This window comes from Apodemus sylvaticus, chromosome 13, assembly GCF_947179515.1.
Source record: "Apodemus sylvaticus chromosome 13, mApoSyl1.1, whole genome shotgun sequence".
Classification (NCBI taxonomy): Eukaryota; Metazoa; Chordata; class Mammalia; order Rodentia; family Muridae; genus Apodemus; species Apodemus sylvaticus.
This window is the reverse complement of record NC_067484.1, coordinates 44786174-44793589: the sequence shown is the minus strand read 5'-3', so window position 1 is coordinate 44793589 and position 7416 is coordinate 44786174. Positions and strand designations below refer to the sequence as shown.

General features: G+C 43.4%; 1 pseudogene; it reads right to left on the bottom strand.

Annotated features, from left to right (window-relative positions):
• Positions 1–3571: 3571 nt before the first annotated feature.
• LOC127663637 (phosphoserine aminotransferase-like) lies at positions 3572–6922 on the bottom strand (annotated as a pseudogene).
• Positions 6923–7416: the final 494 nt, after the last annotated feature.

Here is a 7416-nt window from a genome sequence, read left to right as displayed (position 1 = left end):
TCAGTCGAGGTTCTCTCCTTCCAGATGGCTCTAGTTTCTGTCAAGTTGACATAAAACGATCCAATACATTTCCTTGCATTGAAATTCAAATAGCAGAGGCCACCAACTGAGCTGGTCAACACGCAAACTGTTGACCCCACAGTTTTCTGAATCCTATGATCCCAGGGGCACAAACTGGACTGATATGGTATCTGGCAAGGAACAGCAGCAGCCACCAAAACCTCAAAAAAGTAAACCATAGACCCTCCCGACACTGTAGGCCTGGGTGGTACTAACATCTGCATAATCAGCAGCCTAGTGCTGGCTCTGCTTTGTAGAGGACAGTTATAGGCCACATGCTGAGGTGGTAGTGTCCTTGAGAACTGTGTTTCAGAACTTGCTTGTTTTCCCTTTTCAAACTCATTGGAATGTAATGACAACAAAACCCTCCCCACAAACTCTACAAAGGACTACAAAGCACTGTAGCCTATGACTTCCTTTCACTGGTCTTCTGGAAAACACGGGGCACATGAAACAAAGGATGGTAGGATTCAATTTAAGAAAAACAGTAGTGAGGCTTGATAGATGTGGTGGTTTGAATGAAAGTTGTCCTCATAGGCTCATAGGGCCACTGTTAGGAGGTGTGGCCTTGCTGGAGGAGGTGTGGCCTTGCTGGAGGAGGTGTGGCCTTGCTGGAGGAGGTGTGGCTTTGGTGGAGGAAGTGTGTCACCAGAGGGTGGGCTTTAAGATCTCAGGTGTTCAAACTATGCCCAGTGTCTCTCTTCCTGCTTCCTGTGTGCCTGGATACAGAACTCTCAGCTCCTTCTCCAGCACCATGTCTGCCTGCATGTCACATTATTTGCTATCATAACAACAATGGACTAAACCCCTGAACTTTAAGCCAGCCTAAATTAAATGTTTTCCTTTATAAGAGTCACAGTGTCTACTCAGAACAATAGAAATCCTAACTAAGACAATAGCACAGCCTGTAATCTCAGCACTTGGGAAACCGAGGCAGAAGGAGCTCAGTTTTGGTCACAACTCATTTTTAGAAAAGATCAGAATACTTTGGTGGCCTAGAATTTAGATTTATTTTACTGGCGTACTACACCCTGAAATGATGGACCACCTTTCTTTAGGATCTTACAGCACAGTGACCAGAAGCTGTGACAAAAAATCTTCCCTGCAGAAGCTCCCACAGGATGGAGAGACAATTTATGGGAGAAGTGTGTCTCGCCATGTTCATGTGACTTTATTGAGCCATTTTAGTCAGAAACTCCTCTCTGTGATTGAGCACGCCAGAAACAAGTTTGCTCCTTGCCACCTCCGTGTCACCCCAGATCAAGGGATAAAATAATGCAAATGCCCTGGGGACCTTCATCAAAGAACCCAAATTTTCAGTTCCTATTTCTACCAAAACACATTTTCTATTCCCTTGAGAAATACTAAGAGTTTTATTAAAATGTGGTTTATCCAGCAGGATTAACACAAGATGACACCAGTGATCACCATGGTAGAATTGTGTGCATAGAGCCAAAAATATCCCCTAGGAACTGTTATGGGTCAGAAACGGGTATAAGCGATGTGAAAAATGGAGCAGGGCCTCAGGTCTCAGGGATCATATGCTGATGGCAAGGTAGGGGCTAAGCAATAAATAAACACACAAATCCACTTTGGTGATCACAAGTGATCTGGAAAAGAAATCAAAGACCCTCAGGTGATTTAAAAAAAAAAAACTGCCTCTATTGCATGGTAAGGTAACATGAATCATGAAATATAAGAAAAGGTCAATCACATGGTTCATAAAGTTCCCTGGGCCAGAAAAGGTCCTGCAGCCTCAACCCTACTCAAAGAACAACAGAGTAAAGCTAGAAACAGGAGAGATGGTCCTCCCCAGGGAAGAGAATGCCAGTTGGTTCTCCACTGCCAAATGGTCAACCCTGAAGGCATACATACGAGTAATAATATATGGATTCAGCAGGTCATATTTAGGAACACACACACACACACATATGTAAACACACATTAATAGTTATTGGGGGGAAAAAAAGAGACCATGAATTTGAAGGAGAATGGGAAGGGATGTATAGGGAGGTTTTGGAGGGGGAAAAGGGAAGGGAGAAATGCAATTAAAGTACAATCTCAAAATAAACAACAATAACCAAAAAAAAGTCCCTAGGCCACACTCACTGTGTTAGGTTGGTTAGTGCCAAGGAGGCTATTTTCAATGATGCAGAAATGGGGGGAAATTAAGAATCAGAAGAATCGGGTGTTTCTTGTAAATCAGGATGTGGGAAAAGGGTATAGGGTGGCACAAAGGCCTCGGGTTGCCATCAAACGCATCAGGGTGTGTTTCCTGGAGAGGTTATATTCTAAACCTGCCTCTCAACTATTTTCAAACTGGTTTGTTGAGACAGTCAAGCCCTGATGTCGTGAAGTTCTAACCCTGACTGGGTCATTTCCACGGTGAAATAATTATTTTCAGGTTTGAGCAGCTAGGAGACCCAGCCCCACAGGAACACATTTCAAAGACTTGGCAGTTGTTCTCCATCTGTCCATTCCTGAAGCAACAAAGAACAATGCTGAACTCTTGTGTGTCTGGTCAATGTGGTTAAGCAAAGTTCACTGAGGACTCCTGCTAGGCAGACCCAGGTTAGAGGTTCTCCATTGAATCCAAAGGAACAATAGGCAGCACCTCAGCCTTACCCTAAAGAATGGTGATCCTCTATCTCTCTCCTCTCCTCCAAACCAATCCACTGATTTCTTTGCATCATCCATTTGTACAGAATCAACCTCAAAAAAAAATATTAGTTCTTAGAAAAAGCTATACAATGTATTTTGATCAGACTTGCCTTCCATCCCTCCCCTAGCTCCTTCTAGAACCATTCCCACTACTCACTAGGGATCCCTGTCCCTCTACTCATGCCCTCTGTTTTTTATAATCAATCCAGTCCAACTTGTGCTGCCCCCCCGTATGCTCTTGGGTAGGATGCCATCATGGAAGAGCAGCTGACTGACTTGGAGCCACACCTTAAAAGGAAACTGAATCTCTCTCTCCAAGAAGCCATCAACTATTCATAGCACCTCTGTGTGTTTTTTTTGTTCTTTTGTTTTTTTCTCGACTATCTCTTTATAGGAAGGGCAGTATACAGGTCTACTACTGAATCGCTGTTGACTTTAACCACAGCTGCAGAGCCCAGCAAACTCACTGCTGCCGAGTCAGCACATAGGGCCTCTCGAGCTCCTCGTGATATGCTCCTAATAATAACCAGTTGGAACCAGCAGGGAAAAGTCCCAGGCGAGTCCTTCAATCCCTCTAGAGAAGGGAGCAGCGGAGATGACTGACAGGCTGCGTTCATTAGAAAAGCAACAGGAAAGCTTTCAAAATGCTTCCAGGTCACGTAAGAATGAAGGTGGCCTGATGGTCTCCTCGGCTCTACAGAGCCCCAAGGTTTAGTCATTATTCTTTGAAACAGGGATCTGTAATAAGCATGTATTTGGGAAAATCCATGTCTATTTAAGTTTCTGTAGTCAATCCCAAACTACTCTAAACACTGCATGTTGCTTACGGGCAGATTGTAGCTAGTCACATTCACAGTAGAGGCATCTCCAAAAAATTCTTCAGAAATACAGCCAACTTCTCAACATCTCTGGTGGTGACAGCATTGTACAGAGAGGTACGGATATCTCCCACTGATCTACACCCCTTCAAGGAGATCATGGTGAGTCCTACCACCTTACCAAGAAATCACTTTCCCAAAGCTTCATCTCCTTTGGCATTGCCAATGCAAAATGGAATATTCATCCTGCTTCTAGTCTAGTGCTCCAATGGACATACATAAAATCCTTGAGAATTATCAATAATCTTATAAACCATTTGGGATTTGATGGAGCTGAGCATCTCCATCTTTCTTGATCTGTTCCAGGACCATGACATAGATGCTGAAACACGGAGGTGTGTTCTACAAAGAGTTGTTTCTAGCATGCACTTTATAGTCAAGGACGGATGGGCACTCTCTGAGGATGAACCCCAGCAGGTCATCACAGAAAATAACACAGTCACCCCAGCAGAGCCAACATTCTTCTGAGCACCAGCGAAAATCACACCAAACTTGGAAACGTCCACTGGCCTGGATAAGAAGTTTGAAGATATGTCACAGACCAGCACTGCTCCCTTGACGTCAGATATGAAGTCAAATCCCACCCCATGCACAGTCTCGGTTGAACAGAAGTACACATAGGAGGCAGGTTGAGGTTCCAGGTGCTTGAGTCTGGAATTTTTGTGCAACGTCCAAGTTTAGGGTGGACATTATTCACGGTCCCAAACTTCGCAGTACTTAGTCTTCATAATGATACCAATCAGTGGCAAATGAAAGGTTCATAGCGGCAACTGCAAATTAAACAGTGGGTCTGGTGTGGAAGGTGACTGCTACAGCCACAGTATTGCTATCTGTGCTCTGTTATTATTATTCTCGTTGAGCTTTCCAGAGCTTTCTTCTAGTGAGCCCGGACCCCTATGTATCCTTTGTATATGATTCCTAGCTCAGAACTTCCTCATCCTCTTTTCTGCTTAACAACTTACTGTGCTTATTCGCAATCTAATCTATACCCTAATGGGGGTTTCAACGGGTCAAGTTGAATTTTTCATTCTGGTGCAGTATCTTGCCCTGAGTGATCTCTTCTACCAGCAGGAGCAATGCAACACGGGAAATTGTAAAACTGTCCCTTCTCTATGCCTTTGCATGCCTTTTAGGTGATGAGGCCATGCTCTAGAGACTGAAAAGACTCCTGTTTGGAATATAAATAAGGAATAAGAAATGACTTTAACTTCCAGATGTCTATCTGGCTTTTGAAGGGTCTTTTAAATCTCTTTATATGAAAATTTCAGGGTCGAGTGTGTAGTATGTTACAAAGCAGACCACAGAGGGGCTGCTGACTCTCACCACCCTTGGGGCCTCAGTGATGACAAGGAAGCTAGTTTTGGAAAAGGGCAACTGGATGAGTGTTCAGAAGGTGCCAGAACACCTCACCAGAAGGTGAAATGTGGATTCGAATGCTGAGGCACTCCATACAGCTTATGTTCAGCAGAGAGAATAAAAGGTCTCTTAAAACATCCTCCCTTGGGATATTAATGGCCAGCCTCTAATCACACATCATGGATTGAATGTGAAAGGAGGGCTGGTGTGGGCAAGGTGGGATGACCTGGTAATTTATTTTACTTCTTGAAGTCGCAACCCAGTTTCTCTGGGTTCAGTGGGGTCAAAGAGCTTAAAATGTTATCTAGGATAAGGCAAACACATAATTTTTCTCTTGCTTTATTCTTCTATTTTTCTTTAATGATTAATTAAAAAGCATCCCCTACAACATATGAGATGAAGTTGCACCAATCCTTACAGTGATTCATAAAATGAATTCCTACTGTCTATAAAATTAAGCTTGCTTAGGAACCCACCAGTCAGAATTCTTACCAAACCTTAACTGTACTCCAATATTGCTGGTACAGTAACATCCTCCTGAGCTGAAATTTTCCATCAAGACTCAGACTTCTCTGCAAAACCCTTTTAGAGTGATGTGTCTTCTGGCTGGCAGTGTGTTTGAAAGTCAAGAAAACAAGCCTTCCAGGGCTAACACTGAGCTAAGAAAACATTTTCTGCATGACATTTAGGGCCAAATGAGGAACCAAAGTCTTCATTCTTTTACTTGGGACTAGGTTTATGTCTCCACAGGCAATGTGAAATGGAGTGTGGAGAAATGATCTCATGAAATAAATTAGTTTAGACAGGATGCCTGGCTTGTTCCTACCCCCACTGTGTGTGTATGTGTGTGTGTGTGTGTGTGTGAGAGAGAGAGAGAGAGAGAGAGAGAGAGAGAGAGAGAGAGAGAGAGAATGTGTGTATGTGTGACTGCAGGTTAGGAAACAATACTACTAAAGACACGAGCAAAGGGCTGTATACCAGCAGCAGATTCTGACTTTTTGTCTTCATTTTGCCACTTAGGAACCATGTGCCCTTAACCTTGAGATTCCCTAAACTTGCTTCCTCCCTTTTCTGTTATATGACCCCGTAAGACGTGATCAATCAGAGTGGAGAGGAACAGAGAGACATAGAAGGACAGAACTCTGTGGTGGTCTATCAAAAGCCAACATTGCTGCTGCTAACTGTCCCTTCTAATGTTTGTATCCAGTTCTGTGCAGACACATGATACCTTTTCTTGGGCACATGCTGACACACCGCAGCTTTGACCTTTCAATGTCTCCCACCAGGACCCCCCCTCTAAGCCATACATTTCACAACAGTGGATCAACCCACTATCTTTATAATGACCTCTACCATAGCAGCCTCCAGAACAAGATATCGGAATTAGGAAATTGAATCTGAGGTTCTCGTATGGAAGGCCAGGGCATGAATCAGGCTGAGCACACTGGGGGATTTTCAGCTGAGTTGACTGGTTGGGTTCATAAAATCTCTTTCATTTTTCACCAGGAGATTCCAAGTTTTATATATTTATTATGCCTCTCATTATGTCACAGCCAGCAGCATATTTTGCTTGTAGCAGCGCCTAACTGGGAATAATTTTGGAAACCACAATGCTTATGAGACTCGGATTGCTGGGGCACCAGCAAGCCAGCTTTGCTCTTTATTAGCAGAGTTAAATATGACTTACATTTATACCCTAGTGTGCCCTGCCATTACAGCATTTTTTTTCTTGTTTTCTTTTCCCCCCTACCAACAACTCCAGAACATGAGGATAATTCAGCCTGGATCTCTCCACCCACTCCCCAAACCTCCACCTTGTACCAGTTTCAAGGAACCTAGTGGAAACATAATTCATGTAACTCCCTGTGTTCATACTGAAAGGCATTGACCATTGAGTGGCAAGAGCAATAACAGTTATTTTCATGGCCAATGTGCCTCGGTGAAATATAGTACACCCTCACCTCCATGCCTCCAAGCCACAGTCCACCCTTAAGAAACTGGTGTCCACGGGTGGTTGTCAATATAGATCAAACTAAGAGGAAAATTATGTTCTCCAAAAGAGTTCTTCGGCCTGTACTATATAATACACAAGGAACACGGTGATTACAGATGGGTTTCTGCCTCTTCAAATGTTTCCATTCTTTTCCTACCCTGCCTCCTCTGTGAGCACATCTGGCTCATATTTGACCATAAAAGAATGAGTTTGGGTCACTCACTTTCCATAAAAACCAATTTGAGTCTCTCTGTCTTCAGAAGTAAAATGTTTATATACTTCACTTAGCATATGTTCTTATAAACCTGATGAGACTGTCAACAGAGTTCTTTCTGGTGGGAAAGATTTTGCATTCTAGCGCAGACAAGATAAAAACATACAGGCAGGTCGAGAGGGGAGAAGAGTGAGATGGGTGTTAGTACAAGAAGAGAAGAAAGAAGGGAAGGACGAGATGGAGAGATTTATGCT